This window comes from Symphalangus syndactylus, chromosome 21, assembly GCF_028878055.3.
Source record: "Symphalangus syndactylus isolate Jambi chromosome 21, NHGRI_mSymSyn1-v2.1_pri, whole genome shotgun sequence".
NCBI classification, from domain to species: Eukaryota; Metazoa; Chordata; class Mammalia; order Primates; family Hylobatidae; genus Symphalangus; species Symphalangus syndactylus.
Window position 1 is genome coordinate 39,061,119 of NC_072443.2, and position 27,385 is coordinate 39,088,503.

The 27,385-nt window shown below is 38.3% G+C and overlaps 1 long non-coding RNA gene across 1 annotated transcript in view; it reads left to right on the top strand.

Moving 5' to 3' along the window:
- The window catches only part of LOC129471205 (uncharacterized), an 84,816-nt gene extending 65,127 nt beyond the window's left edge, over window positions 1-19,689 (top strand). The window contains exon 7 of the long non-coding RNA XR_010118460.1: window positions 19,036-19,689. This is a non-coding gene — a long non-coding RNA (uncharacterized lncRNA). The remainder of the gene's footprint in view (window positions 1-19,035) is intronic.
- The last annotated feature ends 7,696 nt before the right edge of the window (window positions 19,690-27,385 follow it).

A 27,385-nucleotide genomic window follows, 5' to 3' on the forward strand; every position in this document is an offset into this window, starting at 1 on the left:
GGGCAGAAAGAGGAACATACTTCTTTCCAAGGAGAATAGGAGCTCTGTAGTTGCTATAGCAACTGGGAACTGATGTAAGGCATTCTTGCTAGAACATTGTCACATATTGAAGGTGTCTTCCTGTCTGACCAGAAGATGAGTTTGGTTAGCTTTGTTAATTAAAGCAGAGGTATCTAAAATGGGAAGTATGCACCCCAGGAAATATGCAATTCAGTCTTCTAGGTTGCCTGTTCTCTGTCCCCTACACTGAAAAAAATATTGTGTATTTTTTTTTTTTTAAACAGCCTTGCTCTGTCACCCAGGTTGGAGGGCAGTGGTGCCATCTTGGCTCACTGCAACCTCCGCCTCCTGGGTTCAAGTGATTCTCGTGCCTCAGCCTCTCGAGTAGCTGGGACTACAGATACGTGTCACCATGCCTGGCTAATTTTTCTATTTTTAGTAGAGGCGGGGTTTCCCCATGTTGGCCAGATTGGTCTCAGATTGGTCTCAGACTCCTCACCTCAGATGATCCGCCTGTCTCGGCCTCCCTAAGTGCTAGGATTACAGGTGTGAGCCACTGCGCCTGGCCCACATTTTTAAAGAAGTATAATATATACAGACAAGTACATATAAGTATATAGCTTAATAAGTTTTCACAAACTGAGCATACATGTGTAGCCAACATCAAGATCAAGAAATAAAACCTTAGTGGCATTATAGAAGTCACACTTGTTCTTCTTTTTAATCAATATTCTCAAAGTTAATCACTATCCTGACTTCTAACTCCACACAGGCATACCTTGTTTTATCACACTTCACTTTATCACACATCACAGGTAATGTGTTTTTTTACAAATTGAAGGTTTGTGGCAACCCTACATAGAGCAAGTCTATTGGCACCATTTTTCTAACAACATGTGCCGTGCTCACTTTGTGTTTCTATGTCACACTTTGGTAATTTCTGGCAATATTTCTAACTTTTCCATTATTATATCTATTATGGTGATCTGTGATCAGTGATCTTTGATGTTATTAGGTTAGAGCAAAAGTAATTGCGGTTTCACCGTTACTTTTAATGGCAAAGAATCCAATTACTTTTGCAGCAAGCTAACACTATTGTAATTGTTTTGAGGCACCACAAATCATGTCCATATCAGGCAGCAAGCTTAATTAATAAATGTTGTGTGTGTTCTGACTGCTCCACCAACAGGTCATTCCTGTCTCTCTCCCTCTCTTCAAGATTTCCTATTCCCTGATACACAACAATGTTGAAATTAGATCAATAATAACCCTACAATGTCTACAATGGCCTCTAAGTTTCGAACCAAAAAAAAAAAAAAAAAAGGGGGAAGGAAGAGTTGTACAACTTTGATTTTAAATCAAATGCTAGAAATGATTAGACTTAGTGAGGGAGTCATGCTGAAAGCTGAGAGAGGCCCAAAGATAGGCCTCTTGAGCCAAACAGTTAACAAAGATGTGCAAAGAAAATTATTTGAAGGAATTAAAAGTGCTACACCAGTGAACACACAAACGATTAAAAAAAAGAAAGAAAGGAGTGAAACAGCCTTATTGCTGATATGGAGAAAATTTGAGTGGTCTGTATCAAAGATCAAACCAGCCATAACATTCCTGTAAGCCAAAGCATAATCTAGAGCAATGGATTCAATTCTGTGAAGGTTGAGAGAGGTGAAGAAGCTGCAGAAAAAAGTTTGAAACTAGCGAGAGTTGGTTCATGAAGTTTAAGGAAAGAAGCCGTCCTCATAACGTAAAAGTACACGGTGACGCAGAAAGTACTGATGAAGAAGCTACAGCATGTTACCCAGAATATCTAGCTAAGTTAATTGATGATGGTGGCTACACTAAACAACAGATTTTCAATGTAAATGAAACAGACTTATAGTGGAAGAGCCATCTAGGATTTCATAACTAGAGAGGAGAAATTAATGCCTGGCTTCAAAGCTTCAAATAACAGGCTGACTCTCTGGTTAGAGGCTAATGCAACTGATGACTTTAAGTTGAAGTCAGTGTTCATTTATTGTGCTGAAAATCCTAAGACCCTTAATAATTATGCCAGATCTACTAAGTCTGTTGCTCTACCAATGGAACAACAAAGCCTGGATGATGGCACATTTGTTTATAGCATGGTTTACTGAGTATTTTAAGCATACCATTGAAACCTACTGTTCAGGAAAAAAAAAAATTCTTTTAAAATATTGCTGCTCATTGACAACGCACCTAACTCAGACCCAACAGCCCTGATGGAGATGTAGAAGGAGATTAATGTTCTTTTAATGCTGGCTAAAACAGCATGCTTTCTGCAGCCCATGGATAAAGTAGTGATTTTGACTTTCAAGTCTTATTATCTGAGAAATACAGTTTTAAGGATATCACTACCACAGATAGTGATTCCACTGATGGATCTGGGTGAACTACATCGAAAACCTTCTGGAAAGGATTTACCATTCTAGATGTCATTAAGAACCTTCATGATTCATGGGAAGAGGTCAAAATATCAACGTTAACAGGAGTTTGGAAGAAGTTGATTCCTGTCCTCATGGATGACTTTGAGGAGTTCAAGACTTCAGTGGAGGAAGTAGCTGCAGATGTGGCAGAAACAGCAAGAGAAATAGAGTTAAAAGTAGAATCTGAAGATATTTCAGCCAGATTTGCTGCAATCTCATGATCAAACTTGAATGTATGAGCAGTTACTTCTTATGGATGAGCAGAGAAAGTGGTTTCTTCAGATAAAATCTACTCCTGGTGATGATGCTATGAACATTGTTGAAATGACAACAGAAGACTTAGAATATTACATCAACTTAATCAAGAAGTGGGTAGGGTTTTAAAGGATTAACTCCAATTTTCAAAGAAGTTCTACTGTGGGTAAAATGCTATCAAACCTTATCTCGTGGTTCAGAGAAATCTTTTGTGAAAGGAAGAATTAATCAGTGTGGCAAATGTCATTGTTGTCTTTTTTTTATTATTATACTTTAAGTTCTAGGGTACATGTGCACAACGTGCAGGTTTGTCACACAGGTTTACATGTGCCATGTTGGTTTGCTGCACCCATCAACTTGTCATTTACATTAGGTATTTCTCCTAATGCTATCCTCCCCCAGCTCCCCACCCCCTGACAGGCCCTGGTGTGTGATGTTCCCCTCCCTGTGTCCATGTGTTCTCATTGATCAATTCCCACTTATGAGTGAAAACATGGAGTGTTTGGTCTTCTGTCCTTGTGATGGTTTGCTGAGAATCATGGTTTCCAGCTTCATCCATGTCCCTGCAAAGGACATGAATTCATCCTTTTTATGGCTGCATAGTATTCCATGTTGTGTATGTGCCATATTTTCTTAATCCAGTCCATCATTGATGGACATTTGGGTTGGTTCCAAGTCTTTGCTGTTGTGTGTAGTGCTGCAATAAACATACCTGTACATGTGTCTTTATAGTAGCATGATTTATAATCTTTTGGGTATACCCAGTAATGGGATCACTGGGTCAAATGGTATTTCTAGTTCCAGATCCTTGAGGAATCACCACACTGTCTTCTACAATGTTTGAACTAATTTACACTCCCATCACTGTTGTCTTATTTTAAGAAATTACCACAGCCACCCCAACCCTCAACAACCACCACCCTGATCAGTCAGCAGCCATTAGCATCAGGACAAGATCCCCCACCAGCAAAAGGATTACAACTCAGATGATCACTAGCTTTTTTTTTTTTTTTTTTTTTTTTTTTTTTTGAGATGGAGTCTCGCTCTGTCAGCCAGGCTGGAGTGCAGTGGCGCAATCTTGGCTCACTGCAAGCTCCGCCTCCCGGGTTCACGCCATTCTCCTGCCTCAGCATCTCCGAGTAGCTGGGACTACAGGCGCCTGCCACCACGCCCGGCTAATATTTTTTGTATTTTTAGTAGAGACGGGGTTTCACCATGGTCTCGATCTCCTGACCTCGTGATCTGCCCGCCTCGGCCTCCCAAAGTGCTGGGATTACAAGCGTTAGCCACTGCGCCCGGCCTAGCATTTTTTAGTTAAGGTTTTTAGATGTAATTCCATTACACACTTAATAGGCTGTAGTATAGTGTAAACTAAACTTTTTTTTTTTTTTTTGAGATGGGGTCTCACTCTGCTACTCAGCCTGGAGTGTGGTGGCATGATCTTCACTTACAGCAACTTTTGCCTCTAGGCTAATGCCGATCTTAGCCTCCAGAGTAGCCAGGACCACGAGTGCACACCACCATGCCCGGCTAATTTTTGTATTTTTTGTAGAGACAGGGTTTTGTTATATTGCTCAGTCTGGTCTTGAATTCCTGGGCTCAAGCAATCTGCTCATCTTGGCCTCCCAAAATTCCGGGAATACAGGAGTGAGCCACCATGCCCGGCAGTGTAAACATGACTTTTATATGCACTGGCAAACAAAAAAATTCATGTGATTGCTTTATTGTGATATTCATCTTATTGCAATATTTTATTTATTATGGTGGTCTGGAATTAAACCCACAATATTTCTCAGGTATGCCTATGCATTAGTTTTGCTTGTTTTTGAGTGTTATATCAATGGAATCATACAGTATGTTCTCTTTTGTGCCTAGTTTCTTTCACTCAATGTTATGTCTTTACATAGTGTGACTAAGTTTTTTTCTCTTGTTTAATTTTTATGTTTTAACTTATATAACAGTTCAGTAATAGATGCATATGATTTATAAATAAGCCAGGGATGTGTGCATAAAAGTTTGCAGTTCTTGGGTTAAAATATGGCACCATTTGTGTGAATGTCAACTTTAAATCCCAGACAGACTCATTAGCTTTTTAAAAAGAGAACTACTCACAACTGCAGACTATGATGACCTCATCTACGTATTTGTATTTAATAAACATTTATTTATGAGAACCCACTATGCACAAGTCTTTGTAGGCACTGTGAGAGTCACATAGGCAAAATAAAAAGATGTAGCTCAGTCTTTCAAAGAGTGTATCACTGGTGGGAGAAACAGTGCGGTAAACTCATATGATCACTCCAGACAGAATTGAGAATCTACAAAAGAGACACAACTAAAATTATATAGAAGCCTGGATGAAGGATGACCAATCTTCCAAGAAGCTAGAAAAGGCCCCTTGAGACTTGTACTAGATCAACTTTGAGCCCCTTTATACTTTCTAGCTTCCAATATTTAATCAGATTTCTCATTACAGAAATAAGATCTTTATTCTCACTGTGCATTGCTTTATGTTTCAGGTTTATGGATACACGGTATATATTGCGCTCAGTCAAAAGGGGGCAGCATTCACCCTTTTTCTGAAAATCAGAGACCACTTTGGCCACATCTCTTTCTTTCTAGGAAAAGAATACTTTTACCAGATAGCATTTCAGAACATAGATATAAATTTTAAGCCTCTTGTTTTAATTGTTTGTTTATAGAGATAGCAACTGATTTGCACCTTCATGTCACTGAGCCCAACATATTGCACAGGTATAAATGAAGTCAAGCTGTTTCTGTGCCCAGAGTTTCCCTTATTTCTGCCTTTGTCCCTTGATTGGGCGTGGCAGTCTTGCTCAGACTCAGATTGCTAAAGGGCGGTGGCTGAAATGAACAAAAGGAATCAGACCTTTACTCTTAGCCTGAGAAAAACATTGCCAAGGGAAGCTTGAGGAGAAAGCGCAATGCTGGGTGGTTGCATCATTGACTACCTAACGCTTTTTTTCTCTTCTGAATTTTTATCCTTTTTAAGCTTCTATTTATAAGCATAACAATTATATGAAAGGTAAATAAGTTACATGCACTACAGGAATGGATGACTGTGCTCCATCTTGGGGGCATTCATCTCTTTATTAGCAAAGTAACCTTTACAGTTTAAGTACTACACAGTTGCTGCAGTCCTTTTCTTGCTGACGCAGCAGTAGAGGGAGTGGTGGTGAAAACTGAGAGAGGTTTAATGCTGAAGGTCTCAGACCGTGTATCTCTATGTCTATGACCTCTAACCACCAGACCAGCAGATAACTGATTTCATTTTGTTAGTGAAACACTGATTTTAATTGCTGACTTATACAGCTTCCATGTTATACTTGATTGGTTTTGAGAAAATCGATGTTGATGGCCAAAATTCCAAATTAACTATTTCTTTCTAGATTTAATCATACTGTATACAGCCCTAAATAGCCCTCTAAGTGACTTAAAAAAAAATTGAAGAGTAGAGCTTTACCAAATGTCTCTGAATGATAAAGGAAGTTGACCTACCCTATAATTAGCTTTTGTAGATATCAAGTCAAAGGTCAGAGCAAAGGTCATCTGATTTCTTTCTTTTGTGAAGAAAACAAGAGATTGTAGTCACTATGACTGATTTCAGAATAGTAGCTAAAGATGAAGTCATTGCTTTCTTTCTAAGCAGAAACTGTAAAATGAAATAATTTGGAATAATCACAAAAATAATTACATTAATATGAATAGCAAATAGCAAGTGATAATTTGTGTAGCATTTACAGATACTGTGACCCTTGGTTTTAGACCTTGTGCAGTGTTTTTCTCTGTCAAGTACATGATGCTGGGAGAGCAGCTCTCTAGTAGATCTCTGATGACATCATGTCACTGTCCTCTGAGGCCACAACACAGATGCCATGCCACACGCTGGCTCAAAACACACAGTGGGGCATAGCCAAAAAGTTCACAAAGTAAAGAAATGTCAACTTTCTACCTTTCATCATTCATTTGCCTGTATGCTTATACCAGAAAGAAAATGAGAACTACTAATACTGCTTATACCAGAAAGAAAATGAGAACTACTAATAATACTTCATTTTCATTCATCAAAGAGAATAATTACAGAACTAAAGAAGAGAGAGCAAACATGGTAAAAACGTAGTACAAACAAAATAAAACATACTCAAAACAGAATAGATGGAGGCAAGGGTAGTCAAAACTACTAAGAACCCAGGTATGTGGTTATTCTTCATTAAAAAATAGACCTATCTCTCTTATTCCTATTTTATCTACTGAATGTATTATCCTACCTCAATCCACTGAACTCATCTCTAATTCTCAGCCTGAATGCTGTTCCCTAAGGAAAGTCCTCTCTAACCTCCTGATTGTATTTTAGGTCCCCCTATTAAATGCCTTTAAAACACTGTATACTTTATCATAATGTGATACAAAAATGAAACTTGGCATGAATTAAACTAAATTACACTTATAATAATTTAATGTCTGTATCCCTGCTAGACTATAAATTTCTTTCTTTTTTTTTTTAAGACGAAGTCTTGCTCTGTTGCCCAGGCTGGAGTGCAGTGGCACGATCTCGGCTCACTGCAAGCTCCACCTCCCAGGTTCACACCATTCTCCTGCCTCAGCCTCCCGAGTGGCTGGGACTACAGGTGCCCGCCACCACGCCTGGCTAATTTTTTTGTATTTTTTAGTAGAGATGGGGTTTCACTGTGTTAGCCAGAATGGTCTCGATCTCCTGACCTCGTGATCCGCCTGCCTCAGCCTTCCAAAGTGCTGGGATTACAGGCGTGAGCCATCGTGCCTGGCCACTATAAATTTCTTACAGTCAGAGACCATGCCTTTTTTGGTCATTGTTGAAGCTCCTGGTACATAGTAAGCACTTGATAAATGTTGTTGCGGAGCTAATGAACCAATCATTTGAAATGAGGTCAAATTTTCAGATTTTGTGCAAGATTCCTGTTGTATAGATCTGTAATATATGGCAAAATCAATAAAATGTATTATACCCCAAAACACTTCCAATGTGTGTGTACAGTATTCTATTAGGAGAACCAGTTCTATAAAGACTATTGAATCCAAATCTTGGCTCTTATGCTATTTCTGAAAAGTTACACCTGTAAGCCTCAGTTTTGCCATTTACAAAATGGCATTATTGTGTCAGCTTCAAAAGTTTCCTCTGAAATTTAATGAAATAACAGCGGATAGACATTAAGCATGATACCTGGAACATGATGTATTTTCCACAGTTATCAGGTTAATTCAAATAATTAAAAATTTAGAAATAGTTAAATGCCCCAAACTTCTCAAGATAGTGAAAAATGTATGTGACTAGAGAATAGGATGTAGTCTTAGTTGTTCTATCAAGTCATTATATGACGTTAGGCAAATTACAGGTATCTCTGGGAATAACTTTATTTACAAAATGAAATAGCTAAACTGTCCTCTTATGATCCATCGTGAGAAAAAGGGTGTTGTGGATGTCCTAAATTTATATAAAATTGAATGTTTATGTGGTAATTTTTTCTAGCCATATCTTTTATTAGGTTCTTGAAAGTGATTGAGTTGCAAGTCAGGTTACTGGGAAGCAGACTCTGAGATGGAAATTAACATGCAGGAAGTATACACTACACAGAATAAAACACTCTCAGGATTAACATCTATCGGAGGGAGAGAGGAAGCAGGGTTGGGCAAAGAGAGAAGTTGGCTGTAAGCAATCAGCCAAACTTTCTCTGTTGAATGTTTTGCTAGATTGTTTTTAGGATAAACATGACTAACATGATAGCTGTAATGATTTCAACATGTTATAATTAAACAGAGAGTATGGTGGAAAACCATGGTACTATCTTCCCAGTATCCCTCTCCTGTGAACTGCTCCTTCCTTCATTCCAACGGTGCCATTTATGGAGTAGATGCTGTGTTCTTACAGACTTTACTATTGGCAAAAACCACAATTACTTTTTTTTTTTATTATACTTTAGGATTTAGGGTACATGTGCACAACGTGCAGGTTTGTTACATATGCATCCATGTGCCATGTTGATTTCCTGCACCCATTAACTCGTCATTTAGCATTAGGTATATCTCCTAATGCTGTCCCTCCCCCCTCCCCCAACCCCACAACAGTCCCTGGAGTGTGATGTTCCCCTTCCTGTGTCCATGAGTTCTCATTGTTCAATTCCCACCTATGAGTGAGAACATGCGGTGTTTGGTTTTTTGTCCTTGCGATAGTTTACTGAGAATGATGTTTTCCAGTTTCATCCATGTCCCTACAAAGGACATGAACTCATCGTTTTTTATGGCTGCATAGTATTCCATGGTGTATATGTGCCACATTTTCTTAATCCAGTCTATTGTTGTTGGACATTTGGGTTGGTTCCAACTCTTTGCTATTGTCAATAGTGCCGCAATAAACGTACGTGTGCATGTGTCTTTATAGCAGCATGATTTATAGTCCTTTGGGTATATACCCAGTAATGGGATGGCTGGGTCAAATGGTATTTCTAGTTCTAGATCCCTGAGGAATCGCCACACTGACTTCCACAATGGTTGCACTAGTTTACAGTCCCACCAACAGTGTAAAAGTGTTTCTATTTCTCCACATCCTCTCCAGCACCTGTTGTTTCCTGATTTTTTAATGATGGCCATTCTAACTGGTGTGAGATGGTATCTCACTGTGGTTTTGATTTGCATTTCTCTGATGGCCAGTGATGATGAGCATTTCTTCATGTGTTTTTTGGCTGCATAAATGTCTTCTTTTGAGAAGTGTCTGTTCATGTCCTTTGCCCACTTTTTGATGGGGTTGTTTGTTTTTTTCTTGTAAATTTGTTTGAGTTCATTGTAGATTCTGGATATTAGCCCTTTGTCAGATGAATAGGTTGCAAAAATTTTCTCCCATTCTGTAGGTTGCCTGTTCACTCTGATGGTAGTTTCTTCTGCTGTGCAGAAGCTCTTTAGTTTAATGAGATCCCATTTGTCAATTTTGGCTTTTGTTGCCATTGCTTTTGGTGTTTTAGACATGAAGTCCTTGCCCATGCCTATGTCCTGAATGGTATTGCCTAGGTTTTCTTGTAGGATTTTAATGGGTTTAGTTCTAACATTTAAGTCTTTAATCCATCTTGAATTAATTTTTGTATAAGGTGTAAGGAAGGGATCCAGCTTCAGCTTTTTACATATGGCTAGCCAGTTTTCCCAGCACCATTTATTAAATAGGGAATCCTTTCCCCATTGCTTGTTTTTGTCAGGTTTGTCAAAGATCAGATAGTTGTAGATACGCGGCATCATTTCTGAGGGCTCTGTTCTGTTCCGTTGATCTATGTCTCTGTTGTGGTACCAGTACCATGCTGTTTTGGTTACTGTAGCCTTGTAGTATAGTTTGAAGTCAGGTAGCGTGATGCCTCCAGCTTTGTTCTTTTGGCTTAGGATTGACTTGACGATGCGGGCTCTTTTTTGGTTCCATATGAACTTTAAAGTAGTTTTTTCCAATTCTGTGAAGAAAGTCATTGGTAGCTTGATGGGGATGGCGTTGAATCTATAAATTACCTTGGGCAGTATGGCCATTTTCACGATATTGATTCTTCCAACCCATGAGCATGGAATGTTCTTCCATTTGTTTGTATCCTCCTTTATTTCATTGAGCAGTGGTTTGTAGTTCTCCTTGAAGAGGTCCTTCACATCCCTTGTAAGTTGGATTCCTAGGTATTTTATTCTCTTTGAAGCAATTGTGAATGGGAGTTCACTCATGATTTGGCTCTCTGTTTGTCTGTTATTGGTGTACAAGAATGCTTGTGATTTTTGTACATTGATTTTGTATCCTGAGACTTTGCTGAAGTTGCTAATCAGCTTAAGGAGATTTTGGGCTGAGACAATGGGGTTTTCTAGATATACAATCATGTCATCTGCAAACAGGGACAATTTGACTTCCTCTTTTCCCAATTGAATACCCTTTATTTTCTTCTCCTGCCTGATTGCTCTGGCCAGAACTTGCAGCACTATGTTGAATAGAAGCGGTGAGAGAGGGCATCCCTGTCTTATGCCAGTTTTCAGAGGGAATGCTTCCAGTTTTTGCCCATTCAGTATGATATTGGCTGTGGGTTTGTCGTAGATAGCTCTTATTATTTTGAGATACATCCCATCAATACCTAATTTATTGAGAGTTTTTAGCATGAAGGTTGTTGAATTTTGTCAAAGGCCTTTTCTGCATCTATTGAGATAATCATGTGGTTTTTGTCTTTGGTTCTGTTTATATGCTGGATTACATTTATTGATTTGCGTATGTTGAACCAGCCTTGCATCCCAGGGATGAAGCCCACTTGATTATGGTGGATAAGCTTTTTGATGTGCTGCTGGATTCGGTTTTGCCAGTATTTTATTGAGGATTTTTGCATCAATGTTCATCAAGGATATTGGTCTGAAATTCTCTTTTTTGGTTATGTCTCTGCCAGGTTTTGGTATCAGGACGATGCTGGCTTCGTAAAATGTGTTAGGGAGGATTCCCTCTTTTTCTATCGATTGGAATAGTTTCAGAAGGAATGGTACCAGTTCCTCCTTGTACCTCTGGTAGAATTCGGCTGTGAATCCATCAGGTCCTGGACTCCTTTTGGTTGGTAAGCTATTGATTATTGCCACTATTTCAGAACCTGTTATTGGTCTATTCAGAGATTCAACTTCTTCCTGATTTAGTCTTGGGAGGGTGTATTTGTCGAGGAATTTATCCATTTCTTCTAGATTTTCTAGTTTATTTGCATAGAGGTGTTTGTAGTATTCTCTGATGGTAGATTGTATTTCTGTGGGATCGGTGGTGATATCCCCTTTTTCATTTTTTATTGCATCTATTTGATTCTTCTCTCTTTTCTTCTTTATTAGTCTTGCTAGCGGTCTATCAATTTTGTTGATCTTTTCAAAAAACCAGCTCCTGGATTCATTAATTTTTTGAAGGGTTTTTTGTGTCTCTATTTCCTTCAGTTCTGCTCTGATTTTAGTTATTTCTAGCCTTCTGCTAGCTTTTGAATGTGTTTGCTCTTGCTTTTCTAGTTCTTTTAATTGTGATGTTAGGGTGTCAATTTTGGATTTTTCCTGCTTTCTCTTGTGGGCATTTAGTGCTATAAATTTCCCTCTACACACTGCTTTGAACATGTCCCAGAGATTCTGGTATGTTGTGTCTTTGTTCTCGTTGGTTTCAAAGAACATTTTTATTTCTGCCTTCATTTCGTTATGTACCCAATAGTCATTCAGGAGCAGGTTGTTCAGTTTCCATGTAGTTGAGTGGTTTTGAGTGAGTTTCTTAATCCTGAGTTCTAGTTTGATTGCACTGTGGTCTGAGAGACAGTTTGTTATAATTTCTGTTCTTTTACATTTGCTGAGGAGAGCTTTACTTCCAACTATGTGGTCAATTTTGGAATAGGTGTGGTATGGTGCTGAAAAAAATGTATATTCTGTTGATTTGGGGTGGAGAGTTCTGTAGATGTCTATTAGGTCCACTTTGTGCAGAGCTGAGTTCAATTCCTGGATATCCTTGTTAACTTTCTGTCTCGTTGATCTGTCTAATGTTGACAGTGGGGCGTTAAAATCTCCCATTATTATTGTGTGGGAGTGTAAGTCCTTTTGTAGGTCCCTCAGGACTTGCTTTATGAATCTGGGTGCTCCTGTGTTGGGTGCATATATATTTAGGATAGTTAGCTCTTCTTGTTGAATTGATCCCTTTACCATTATGTAATGGCCTTCTTTGTCTCTTTTGATCTTTGTTGGTTTAAAGTCTATTTTATCAGAGACTAAGATTGCAACCCCTGCCTTTTTTTGTTTTCCATTTGCTTGATAGATCTTCCTCCATCCCTTTATGTTGAGTCTATGTGTGTCTCTGCACGTGAGATGGGTTTGCTGAATACAGCACACTGATGGGTCCTGACTCCTTATCCATTTTGCCAGTCTGTGTCTTTTAATTGGAGCATTTAGCCCATTTACATTTAACATTAATATTGTTATGTGTGAATCTGATCCTGTCATTATGATGTTAGTTGGTTATTTTGCTCATTAGTTGATGCAGTTTCTTCCTAGCCTCAATGGTCTTTACAATTTGGCATGTTTTTGCAGTGGCTGGTACCGGTTGTTCCTTTCCATGTTTAGTGCTTCCTTCAGGAGCTCTTTTAGGGCAGGCCTGGTGGTGACAAAATCACTCAGCATTTGCTTGTCTGTAAAGTATTTTATTTCTCCTTCACTTATGAAGCTTAGTTTAGCTGGATATGAAATTCTGCGTTGAAAATTCTTTTCTTTAAGAATGTTGAATATCGGCCCCCACTCTCTTCTGGCTTGTAGAGTTTCTGCCGAGAGTTCAGCTGTTAGTCTGATGTGCTTCCCTTTGTGGGTAACCCGACCTTTCTCTCTGGCTGCCCTTAACATTTTTTCCTTCATTTCAACTTTGGTGAATCTGACAATTATGTGTCTTGGAGTTGCTCTTCTCGAGGAGTATCTTTGTGGCATTCTCTGTATTTCCTGAATCTGAATGTTGGCCTGCCTTACTAGATTGGGGAAGTTCTCGTGGATAATATCTTGCAGAGTGTTTTCCAACTTGGTTCCATTCTCCCCGTCATTTTCAGGTACACCAATCAGACGTAGGTTTGGTCTTTTCACATAGTCCCAAATTTCTTGGAGGCTTTGTTCATTTCTTTTTATTCTTTTTTCTCTAAACTTCCCTTCTCGCTTCATTTCATTCATTTCATCTTCTATCAGCGATACCCTTTCTTCCAGTTGATCGCATCTGCTACTGAGGCTTCTGCAATCTTCGCGTAGTTCTCGAAACTTGGCTTTCAGCTCCATCAGCTCCTTTAAGCCCTTCTCTTCATTGGTTATTCTAGTTATCCATTCTTCTAATTTTTTTTCAAAGTTTTTAACTTCTTTGCTATTGTTTTGAATTTCCTCCCGTAGCTCAGAGTAGTTTGATCGTCTGAAGCCTTCTTCTCTCAACTCGTCAAAGTCATCCTCCATCCAGCTTTGTTCCATTGCTGGTGAGGAACTGCGTTCCTTTGGAGGAGGAGAGGTGCTCTGCTTTTTAGAGTTTCCAGTTTTTCTGCTCTGTTTTTTCCCCATCTTTGTGGTTTTATCTACTTTTGGTCTTTGATGATGGTGATGTACAGCTGGGTTTTTGGTGTGGATGTCCTTTCTGTTTGTTAGTTTTCCTTCTACCAGACAGGACCCTCAGCTGCAGGTCTGTTGGAGTTTACTAGAGGTCCACTCCAGCCCCTGTTTGGCTGGGTGTCAGCAGCGGTGGCTGCAGAACAGCGGATTTTCGTGAGACCACAAATTCAGCTGTCTGATAGTTCCTCTGGAAGTTTTGTCTCAGAGGGGTACCTGGCCGAGTGATTTGTCAGTCTGTCCCTACTGGGGGGGTGCCTCCCAGTTAGGCTGCTCAGGGGTGAGGGACCCACTTTAGGAGGCAGTCTGTCCGTTCTCAGATCTCCAGCTGCGTGCTGGGAGAACCACTACTCTCTTCAAAGCTGTCAGTCAGACAGGGACATTTAATTCTGAGGAGGTTCCTGCTGACTTTTTGTTTGTCTGTGCCCTGCCCCCAGAGGTGGAGCCTAGAGAGGCAGGCAGGGCTCCTTGAGCTGTGGTGGGTCCCACCCAGTTCGAGCTTCCTGGCTGCTTTGTTTACCTAAGCAAGTCTGGGCAATGGCGGGCGCCCCTCCCCCAGCCTCGCTGCCGCCTTGCAGCGTGATCTCAGACTGCTGTGCTAGCAATCAGCGAGACTCCGTGGGCATAGGACCCTCCGAGCCAGGTGCAGAACACAATCTCCTAGTGTGCCGTTTTCCAGGCCCGTTGGAAAAGCGCAGTATTAGGGTGGGACTGACCCGATATTCCAGGTGCCATCTGTTACCCCTTTCTTTGACTAGGATAGGGAACTCCCTGACCCTTTGCGCTTCCCGAGTGAGGCAATGCCTCGCCCTGCTTCGGCTCGCTCACAGTGCGCTTCACCGACTGTCCTGCACCCACTGTTTGGCACTCCCTAGTGAGATGAAACCGGTACCTCAAGCAGAAATGCAGAAATCACCCGTCTTCTGTGTCGCTCAGGCTGGGAGCTGGAGACCGGAGCTGTTCCTATTCGGCCATCTTGGCTCCACCCCCCACAATTACTTTTGCACCAACCTAATACCTTGTCACAATATTGCTCCAGGGTTGAGTAAAAACACAAATAGTCAGTTTGAATCAGTTTTTAAATTTCCCTGGGAAAGACAGTCAATCTGTTGATAGAAGCCAAAATGTGAAAGTCAGGATCTGGCATTGCTCATGATCTCTGTGAGTGAGGAGGCCTTGAAGGAACTCAAAACAATTCCAAATGTATGTATGCCTGAAAGTCTAAATAATAGAGTTTCAAATTACATGAAGCAAAATTGATAGAACTAGAAGCAGAAATATATAAATCCACAATCATAGCTAGAGAACTCAATACTCTCTCAGTAACTGAGATAACAAAGAGATATAAAATTATTAAAGATATAAAAGACATGAACAACACTATCAACCAACTTAAATGAGTTGACATTAATAGAATACTTCACCCAACAACAGAAGAATATAATACTGTTTAAATACACATGGAACATTCATAAAGGTATATCATATTCTTGGCTATAAAAAATTTAAAGATTTGAAATCATACAGAGTATATTCTCTGACCATAATGGAATTAAGCAAAAAAAAAAAAAAAAAAAAAATCCATAACAGAAAGATATGTAGAAAATCAACACATATTTTGGAAGTAAACAATACATTTCTAAATAATCCATAGGTTAAAGAGGAAGTCACAAAAGCAATTAGAGAGAAAAATATATATGTACGTAGATATAATTTTTTTTTTTAAAGAAATGACATCTTCTCAGGTTGCCCAGGCTGGTCTTGAACTCCTAGGCTCAAGTGACCCCCTGCTTCAGCCTACTGAGTAGCTGGGACTACAGGCATGTGGCACTGTGCTCAGCTTAAGAAATATTTAAGTTGAATGAAAACAAGAACCCAATGTATCAAACATGTGGGATGCATCTAAAGTAGTAGTACATGTGTAATTTATAGAATTAAACACTTACATTAGGAAAGAAGGAAGATCTGAAATCCATGATCTAGATGTTAAGAATCTAGTAAAAGAAAATTAAATTAAGTCTCAAAGTAAACAAAGAAAAGAAAAGAATAAAGATAAAAGTGAAAAGCAAAAAATTAAAAACCAGAGAAAAATAGAGAAAATCAATGAAACCAAAAATAGATTATTTCTTAAGATCAATAAAATTGATAAACCTCTTCCCAGACTAAGGGGCAAAAAAAGAAAACACAAAATTATGACTATCAGAAATGAAAGAAAGAACATCACTATTAATTCTATAGACATTAAAAGGATAAGGGATTATTACAAAAACTCTATATATGCCCACATATTTGATAATTTAGATGATGTGGGTAAGTTCCTTGAATGACAAAAACTATTGAAGCCAACACAAAAATAAGTAGATAACCTTAATAGTCCTGTACCTATTAGAGAAACATAATTTATAGTTAAAAACCTTTCTGTTAAGCATTTAGGAAAGAAATAGCAAGTCTACACGAACTCTTCCAGAAAATAGAAGAGAGAACACTTAACTTATTTTAACTTGATAACAACACCAGACAAAAATATGACAAATAAATAAAACCAAAAGTCAATATCCCTCATGAACAGATGTTCAAATATCAAGAGAATATTAGAAAATAGAATCCAACAATATGTAAAAAGGATAATATGTTATGACCAAGTGGGGTTTATCCTGGAAATGCAAAACTGTTGTAACATTTAAAAATCAATCAGTGTAATTCATCAAATCAGCAGACTAATGGAGAAAAATCATATAATTTTCACGATGGATTTTAAAAAAGCATTTTACAAAATTCAATTTTCATTCACGGTTTAAAACAATAGCAACATTAGCAAAAATTCTCAGTGAACTGTGAATACAGTGAGACTTCATCAACCTGATAAAGGTCATTTATGAAAAACATAATAGTTAATATCATACTTAATAATGAATAATGAATACTCTTCTCCTGGGATTGGGACAAAAGCAATGATGTCCACTCGCATCACCCCCATTGAACACTATACAAGAGATCCTGATTAGTGGAGTAAGGCAAAAACAACAAATTCTGGATGCATAGAATAGAGTGAATAAATCTCAAATGTATTATGCTCAGTGAAAGACGTCAGACTCAACAGGATGCATACTGTGTGACTGCATATGACATTCTGAAAAAGATAAAACTATGGGGACAGAAAGCAGGTTAGTGATTGCCAGGGCCTAGAGCTGCAGGTAGAGTTTTGCTATAAAGGGGCATAGGAGTTTTGAAGGGTGATAGAATTATTTTATATCTTGTTTATGATGGTTACATGACTATATGTGTTTATTATTTTTATATCTTGTTTATGATGGTTACATGACTATATGTGATTGCCATAACTCATAGATTGGTACATGAGAAGGGATCTATTTTCCTATATGTAAATTATACCTTGATATGCCTCAGAGAGAAAAGAAAATCCCACTCAAAGAGAGAAACCAATGTGGGTTTGTCTTTGAAATGAAATTCTGGTGGTGTTTTTGCCCGTGGTTGTGATTTTTTCCAGAAATCCGTGTTTCTCTCTGCTCTTTTGGAGTTTAGTTATTTAAAAAATGATAATTTTGTCTGCTTTTGATAAACCATGGAAGAGAGCTACCTGGATGTATACTATGCATTACCTGAGTGATTCAGGATCTTTTAAATGTAATCTGTATACTTTTCCCCAAGCAAGTTCAAATAATGTTTCTATCACCTGTGATGGACAGCCCTGAGTAATGCATGGAAATAGACACTTGCACAAGTAACTGTATACAAGGTTGTGTGAGAAGTGCTGTTAAGAGCAGTAACAATGGTGTGGAAGCAGACAGGCAAATGTGATTAAGTCTGACTGGGATCTAGGTAGTAACTGAGTTGGCCTTAAAGACTTTCTGCACTAGAGTCTGGGGAAACATATCCCAGTTTGAGAAAACAGTAGGAGCACATTGCAGAGGACAGGAATAAATGGATGCATGGATGACAGTATGTGATATCTTCAGGGATAAGAGGTGCAGTGGACCTAAAGTGTAGAGACCACTGGACCAGGTAAGTGGTGGAAGATGAACTTAGAAAGGTAGACTTTTACCAGTCAGTGGAGAGAAATTTCTGTGCTCAAGATTTTAACTCTATTTTATAAACAGTTTTATAAATAGCAGAGGAGTGGCATACTCAGATAAGAATTTCTGAAAGATATTTTCAATGTAATCTGAGGAATTATCAGAGAGGCTTCTTGAAATAGGTCAGTTGGGAATCTGTTGCATTAGATTAGAAGGTCTGCAGATAACTATGCCCTACATAGAAAGGGTGTAATGATATTGATGATGTTATGATTATAGCAGTTACCACTTTCCCCACTCCTTATGAGCCAGGCATTGTACTAAAGTACTTGAAATACATTATCTTATTTAATCCTGACAATCATATAAAGTAGGTATTATTATGACAATGTAGTAGCCAATTATTTTCCACTTAGTCCATGTGGAGGGGCTGACCCTACTGCCTTTCCCACCCTACGAGAGGTGGTGATATTAGGGATAAGCATGTGTCCTGGGCTATCTAACATGCATATCCTTTTTTCCCTTGGTTAGCAAATGGTGAGGGACAGGTATATAGCTCATTTTATACATTTGGATTTAGTACCATGAATTTGGTGGAAATTATCAATGAGAAGATAAATTGTATCTGCTTTTGATAAGAGAGGGATGAAAACTGGCTGGAATCATTTGTTAGTTGATATTAATTCTACAGCCCTAAGTTTCCCAGTGAATTTTCCTTGAATATTCATCCTGATAAATACTCTGTGAAAAAGTATTCTGTTTTGCGCATTAACTGGGAAAGCATTGTATACTGTATTACTCTCAGAACTTAGTGAAGGGACTAGAAATCCTGCAGTCAAGAAATCTATTTAATTTTGTTTAATCCAGCTTTCTCAAATGTATGTAAAGAAGTTCCCCTTTTTACACATGTATTGACTAGTATCAAACACATTTTGGGAAATACAGTTGTAGGCATTTATCCACCTAACTATAGTTAAACCATTCAAAATTTTAATAGCAGGATAAAAGGCACCCTTATCTCTAGTATCTCTTGAGGTTGCATTTCTTAGTCTTTTCCCTGGAACACTTATAAAGATGCAGATCATGATCTGAAAACAAAAGAAAATGTTAAGAGCCAGGGGCATGTTTTAGTCAATTTGGATTTACATGTTTCCACATAACAGTATTCTGTTGCCTTCCAGAGACACTAGAATCCATCACCTGACAGCTGCGGAGAGCATAGTTTCTCATTTGGCTTACTACCATGCCTGAGACTCCCCGCGAAAGAGACCCAAACATATTACCTAAGGAAATGAGGAGTCACTGAGTGATAATGTGAAGTAGAAGAATTCACATTCTCATCTGCACAGTCACCCAGGGGTCTCATTTTTGAATCTGGAATGTGAAATGGGCTTTGGAAATAATTGAAAAAATGCCCAGTATGCCCAGTACAATGCTGGGTGTGGTAAACACAGCAGTCAAAAGGTCTGACCACTGTTGTGTCTTCGCTGTCTTCATAGAGCTTTCTTACTGAAGCTTCAAGTAATGTCTCTAAGAAACCTTTTTTTAAGTTATAATTTACCTCAAATTCCCTTCCTTATAATATTTAATGAAATGACACATAAAATGCAAGGAAAGTGAGTAAAAGAAGAGCAACATGGTTTCTGAAAGAGAAAAGTATTTTATAAGACATAAAAGCAGATTCATGGGGAAGGTCATCAATGGTGGCACTGGTGACTAACATAGGATCTGAAATAATACCAGTGATAATTAAAAACATTTCTTTCTGAGACCTTTCAAATGCTGAGGAACTCTCCTCTCTTCAGGAGACTTCACAGTGTTTTGTTGATGACAAACTGGTGTAATAAAAATAAAGACATACTGAAATGGAATTTTTACAATTGTGATTCTTAAACACTTAGTATTGTGGAAAAAGTACAGTACACGTTTACATATCCAAGCTATCTTATTTTAGCACTGTTTTGAAAACCATTGAAAAGGCTTAACAATCAATCTGTATTAAAATTAGCTCAAAACATACATGCTCAGAATGAATTACGTTGAAAAGACTCTGGAACTCTAAAATGATTTTAGTTTTCTTAATTTTTCATTTAGAAAAACCCACAACTGGTGTTCCTCATTACCTGGTTTAGCAGCTTTTTATCTATAGAAGTGCTGAAAATTATAATAGAAACTTATAGAAGATATATATATCTTAGAGATGATGGCGATTTTGAAGCTAAAACAATGTGTAGGACAGAAAAGACAACAAGCAATATTTCAGGAGCAGATATAAGCTCTGCTCTGAAAGCGTTTACACATTATTGGGGAAGGTAGGGGTGAAGAAGATAGACTTACGTGTAACTGAATACAATCAAGAGCATCATGGAAGTAGAATGAAAACCATCTACATGGCTTATGCCTATTTTACTACTGATATGGTTTGATTCTGTGTTCCCACTCAAATCCCTTCTGGAACTGTAATACCCACATATCAGAGGAGGGGCCTGGTGGGAGGTAATTGAATCATGGGGGTGAATTTTCTTCTTGTTGTTCTCATGATAGTGAGTGAATTCTCACAAGATCTGATGGTTTTAAAGTGTGTCATTTCCTGCCCTGGTGCTCTCTCTCCCTCTCCTGCTCTGCCGCACTAAGATGTGCTTTTTTACTCTTCACCTTCTGCCACCAGATTGTAAGTTTGCTGAGGCCTCCCAGCCATGCTTCCTGTTAAACCTGTGGAACTGTGAGTCAATTAAACCTCTTTTCTTCTAAATTACCCAGTCTCCGATAGTTCTTTATAGCAGTGGGAAAACAAACTTATAAATTATTCACTGTTGTCATCAATATAACATTACCATTCCAGAATGCTCTTGTCCTAGAATATAAAAGTTACAAATAACTTTATTGTTCATTTAAGAAACTTTCTGGAAGACCCTGTATTAGGCTATTTTTGTGTTGCAATAAAGAAATACCTGAGGCTGGGTAATTTACAAACAAAATAATTGGCTCGGGGTTCTGCAGGCTGTACAAGCATCTGCTTCCGGTGAGGGCCTCAGGAATTTTACAATCATAGCAGAAGGTGAAGGGGGAGCAGGTGTCACAGGAGAGTGGAAGGAAGAAGAGGAAATGTCATACTCCTTTAAACAACTAGATCTTGCAAGAACTCACTCACTATTGTGAGGACAACACCAAGCCATTCCTGAGGGATCTGTCCCCATGACCCAAACACTCCCCACCAGTCCCTCCATCTCCAGGATTGGGGATTAATTTCAACATGACGTTTGGAGGGAGCAAGCATCCAAACTATATCACATGTCAACTCTATAATGGAAAGTATTAAAGACAGCTTATACCCCAAGATCCTCAGAACTACTCACTTCAAAATACCTGTTTTGCTGTGGTTACCAATGCTAAATGATCAAGTCCTCACATTGAAAGATCTGCTTTAAACCAGACTCTCAAATCTCAATAGATATCCCAACTTTTTCGTTTCCCTTCTGAGATGCTACTAGGACTGTCAAGAGACAGTGTCTCTAAAGAGGGACAGTGTCCTCCTTTACCACAGTGGGTTTTCTTATCAACAGATTGTTTTGGTAATATTTTGGATGTTTTTCAGAGCCAGCATTCAACAATCTTGGGCCCCAATGAGATTCAATCGAAATGGGGACTCCTTAATTCTCAGTTTTGACTTGGACACAGCCATTCCCTTGTGACCCTTACAGCCTCCCCGTGAGTGCTCTATGACCTAATTCTGGGCTAAGTCACGTATTGGGTTGAACTTTCGTTTCTTTTCATTGTGCTCTTCCAATGTTAACTTTCTTTTCCTTCTAGGAGTAAAAAACCCTTTTTAGGATTATCTGATAATATTTGAAAATACTGATATCCTTGGTGGAAATTTGCCTTATTATCAATAACACTAGTATTGTCTATCTCTGTCTATGATTTAAGTTTTGTTCTTTCCTCTTTCTTAAGATATTTAGAAATAATTATTACCAGCCTTTTTACTGCAGAGGTTCAGACTGCTAGTGACAGTGTCTGCAGAGAAAATGTCATAGTAGAGCAAAATACTGCTGGAGCAAGGAGTTGATTAAAATAAAATAAATATGGAATGACAACTTCATCATTCATTCCTCTGTCCTTCTTCCTCCCAGGGGAGATGGTTTCCTTCTCATGCTGTCCTAAGGGTAGAAAGGTGAAAACTTGAAACCCTTTCCTAAGGGAATGACAGAAAATGGTGAACAATAGTTGCTGGGGGTGGTACTGGGAAATATCTGTGTCTTAGTCTACTCAGGCTTCCGTAACAATATATCATACTGAGTGTTTTAAATAACAGTACATTATTTCACATGGCTCTGGAGGCTTGGAAGTCCAAGATCAGATTGTCAGCATGGTTGGGTTCTAGTGAGGGCTCCAGTGAGGGCTCTAGTGAGATGGCAACCTTCTTGCTATATCCTCAGATGGTGGGCTGGGAGAGGGAAGGAAGATCTCTGGTCTCTTATTACAGGGCAGTAATCCAATAATGACCCAACCCTCGTGGCTTTATATAAATGGAGTAAGGGAGATTGAAGAATAAGATGTGGAATTTGTATAAGTTTCAGTGATTCAGAATTAAAATAAGTAATTTTAGAAAACAGATGATTTGCTTAAAATTTGTTGAAGATTTTAGGCATTTAGAAATAAGGAAATATTTCTAAAATTGATTGCACACTTTGCTGCCTTCTTAATTAGAGAGAGCCAAACATCTAACCTTTTTTTGATGACTCAAGGTCATCATTATGCACATTGATGATTATTTTGTAAAGGAATGATACTCTCAAGAGCCATCAGAACGTACAAGGCTGCTTACTTCTACATGATTTTTCCTATACTGCTATGATTCTTGTGTTTGTATCCACTCTTAATTGTCTTTCATAGGCTGGGCGCGGTGGCTGATGCCTGTAATCCCAGCACTTTGGGAGGCCGAGGTGGGTAGATCACGAGGTCAGGAGATCGAGACCATCGTGGCTAACACAGTGAAACCCCCTCTCTACTAAAAATACAAAAAATTAGCCGGGCAAGGTGGCGGGTGCCTGTAGTCCCAGCTACTTGGGAGGCTGAGGCAGGAGAATGGCGTGAACCACGGTGGGCGGAGCCTGCAGTGAGCCAAGATCGCGCCACTGCACTCCAGCCTGGGCGACAGCGAGACTCTGGCTCAAAAAAAAAAAAAAAAAAAATTGTCTTTCATATTGCAGGCATTCCATACATAATAACTCTTTTCACTTTTATACTATCAATGTATAGTATATTGATTTAAGTAGGTCCTCTCCCTAATAAAATTATGTTGCTTTTGGTCTGATGTGGTCTTGGAACCCATAAAGACAAGCTGTTAGAAGTGTACATAAAGTGAGAGTGATTAAGTTCTGATTGGGTAATGTGTTAGGGTTCTCTGACTGGGTAGTGTATTACAGGGATAGAACTAATAAGATATATATATATATAAACTCATATATATAAAAACTCATATATATATAAACTCATATATATAAATTCATATATATATAAACTCATATATATGTATATATACATATATACACACAAACACACACGTATATATATATATATACACACACACTCCTAGGGCACTCATTTATCTACCTACCTGTGATGGTTAATACAGAGTGTCAACTTGATTGGGTTGAAGGACACAAAGTATTGGTCCTGGGTGTGTCTGTGAGGGTGTTGCCAAAGGAGATTAACATTTGAATGAGTGAGCTGGGAAAGGCAGACCCACCCTTAATCTGGTGGACACCATCTAATCAGCTACCAGCAAATATTAAGCAGACAGAAAAACGTGAAAAGGTGAGACTGGCCTAGCCTCCCAGCCTACATCTTTCTCCCATGCTGGCTGCTTCCTGCCCTGGAACATTGGACTCCAAGTTCTTCAGTTTTGAGACTTGGACTGGCTCTCCTTGTTCCTCAAGCTTGCAGACAACCTATTACGGGACCTAGTGATCACATAAGTTAATACTTAATAAACTCCCATATATATGCATCATTTTGGAGCTTCATCATTTATTTTAGTTCTGAATCACTGAAATATACAAGTTCTATATATTTTACATCTAACTCCCATATATACATATAGGAGCTTATTAAGTATATATATATGATATATATAGGAGATTATTAAGTATATATATATGATATATAGGAGATATATATATACTTTATAAACTCCCATATATGATCTATATCTCCTATATAGATCATATATGTACTTAATAAACTCCCATATATATGATACATATAGGAGATATATATATATATATATATATATATATATATATATATATGCTCAATAAATATTAGGATTTTTTTTTTCTTTTTTCTCTCTTTTTTTTTTTTTTTTTGAGATGGAGTCTTGCTCTGTCACCCAGGCTGGAGCACAGTGGCGTGATCTCGACTCACTGCAAACTCCACCTCCCAAGTTCAAGTGATTTTCGTGGCTTGGCCTCCCAAGTAGCTGGGATTACAGGCATGTGGGACTACACCTGGCTAATTTCTGTATTTTTAGTAGAGACAAAGTTTCGCCATGCTAGCCAAGCTCGTCTCAAACTTCTGACCTCAAATGATTTGCCACCTCGGCCTCCCAAAGTGCTGGGATTACAGGCATGAGCCACTGCGCTCGGCCTAGTTATTTTTTTGGTTATTAACTAGCTGGGTGATTGTGTGTGTGTGTGTGTGTGTGTGTGTGCTCGCATGCGTGCACGTGCATGCATGTGTCAACTTTCAAATTCTCTGGGCATTAAGAGGTAGGCTAGATAATATACTGTCTAATTTCCTTCTAGCATTATTATTCTGTTACTATGGCAGTATAGCCTAATATTTACAGAAAGGAGTCATCTGTTTTATAAGCCAAGTGGCTTAGGGGTGCAATCTCAGGATTTGTACCTTGAAAATCCATGTAAATTTGTGTTTTAGGTTGAGTAAAGATTACAGGAAGTGCAGTATATACTGTTAAGCAATATTTTTTATTTTGATTATGATAAAATTCTGTGCTAGAATTACTCTGTTGTGATTGTTCCTTCTATGTAAAGTGTATGTAAAAGTGGTGAAAATTCAGTCTTCTCAACTGGGATATGAAAATATATATTATGTTTCTCATTGTTAAACTGAAGCCACATGATTTAGAATATAGAAAAGTGTAAGTAACACCATGGATTGGACTACTTAAAAATTTTAAATGGTTATAAATAATGGATGGATAGTAGTTTAAGGAATCAATACTCTTAACAGCATTCATTAGGAATAAAAAAGTTCCTCTCACCCTCTTGCTTTACAATATAATCCATGAAAAATCAAGTAATTCTTTTAAGAGAGATGGAAGCACTTATTAAACATTGTAGTTATGTGCACAACTATTTTGAAGGAAACACAGGGTTTAAAATGATAGGAAATACATTGATGTGTCATTCCAGGGGCAATCCTGAAGCAAGGATTCAGAGAAGCATGAGTGGAGAGTGATAGAAGGAAAGGGGGTAATTTATTTGCTTCTCCCTTTTCCTGGCTGGTTATGCCTGATTAAGAGGAGCTGGGCATGCTCACAGTAATGAGTAAGCAATGGGGCTGTGCCAATTAACATTAAAGCAGCGGTCTTAAACGATTGCTGCATTCACCAACTGAGAAAGGGAAGGATGTTACAGAGATGTTCTGAATCTGCCTTGCACCAGTTCCTGAGAGCAGATTGTTAAATTTTCAGGAATCTTGTGAGTCAGTTATTAAACAGTCATTATTAAAAAATAAGATGGGTACAGAAGCTCATGCCTGTAATCCTAGCACTTTGGGAGGCCAAGGCAGGAGTATTGCTTTGATGACAGGAGTTTGAGACCAGCCTGGGCAACATAGTGAGACCTTGTCTCTACAAAAACAAAAACAAAATAAAATAACTTATATTCATATACACTTAAATAAATAATATTAAAGCAAAGGCAATACATACTCAAAGCTCATCACTTCTTAATTTTTTTACTACATTTTACATTTACTTTATGCTATTATTTACATCTACTGTATCTATAAGTGGTGGAAATACTGCAAAATAGCATGCTACTGCTCATCTCCTTCCAACTCTTCATTCAGTGGCATTATATTGGCAGCTTAAAATTGACTGTGGTAGAAGAATTAAAGCCACAGAAATTGGCAAATGCTACAAATCAAGACTTTGTTTTCCTTTTTTTCTGTAGAGCTGGTTGTTAAACATTTACCAGCACACCATTGAATATGAATGAGAGTGGAGTTTTAAATTTGACTGAACTGAGTTTAGAAAAAAATGCTTATTAGAAATTCAAATATACACAAAATAGAAATAATTTCATTAAGGATACCCATGTACTCTTTCCTCAACTTCAATACTCATTAACATTTTGTCAATCTTGCTTAATCTGTTGCTCCCACTGTTTTTTTGAAGTTCAAATATTTTCTAGTTTTTATCTGAAAATACTTAACACACATCTCTAATGCTTTGGCACTTAAAAAAGATATAACCACAATTTCATTATTATACCAAATATATTAGCATTACTTTCATGATATTCTTTCATACTAGTCCATATTCAAATGCCCTGATTGTTTCAAAGTGTCTTCTTAGAATTGGTTTGTTTGAATCAGGAGCCAAACATGTGAACTGGTCTTTTTAATAACTGAAAGAGGCTAGAAAGTTACAAGATCTGTCTGTGATGTCGTTAAAGAGCAGGAAAGGCAGATTTGTCAGAATCTAGTTCAAAGTAAGGATTAGAGAAAAATAAAACTGTTTCATGTTTATGGCCTACTGAGATCAGACTCTTCAATAAGCTGGCTATACAAAGAAGAACACAACATGTTCTATGCCCTAAAAAGTTCACAGTCGAGGGCAGTAGGGCCACTTAACTTTTTTGGGGTCATGGACCCCTTTGAGTGCTGATGAAAACTGCCTGCATGTGCACACCCACACTTGCACACAGAATTTTGCATGCAATTTGAGTTTTGAAACCCATAAAACTCATCCCAAAGCCAATGCAACCAGAGTTAAGACCTAGGATTTGGAGGAAAAGCAGATGTGTAAATAATTACCATCCAAAGCCATATTGTCAGAGCCAAACATACACCAAGTGCTTTTGGAGCACAGAGCAAGACAGTGGCTAATTTTGCCCAGTAACAGGGAAAATGACATTGAAAATGGTGTTTGACATTTTGCTTAAGAGATTTTCAATCAGCAATGGTGGCTAGGGCTAGCATGCCAAAGTTGGGTGTGAGAAGAGATGGTGGTAGGAGGTCAAGAGCCACATGAAGAAATTTGGTTTTAATTTGCTCCAACATTTGCAGGGCTTTAAACTGGGCAATGATATGATCAGATTTTCATATGAGAAAGTTCAATGGAGCAACAGTAAATGGCAAGGAATTTCAGGTAGAGAGACTGGACAGAATGAGGCCTGGCAGCAGCTATTATAATAGTCAAAGTAAAGGATGACAGGGCCTGGACTACAGCATAAACAATGAGGTCAGAGAAGAGGGAAGGATTTTAGGAGGTATGTAGCA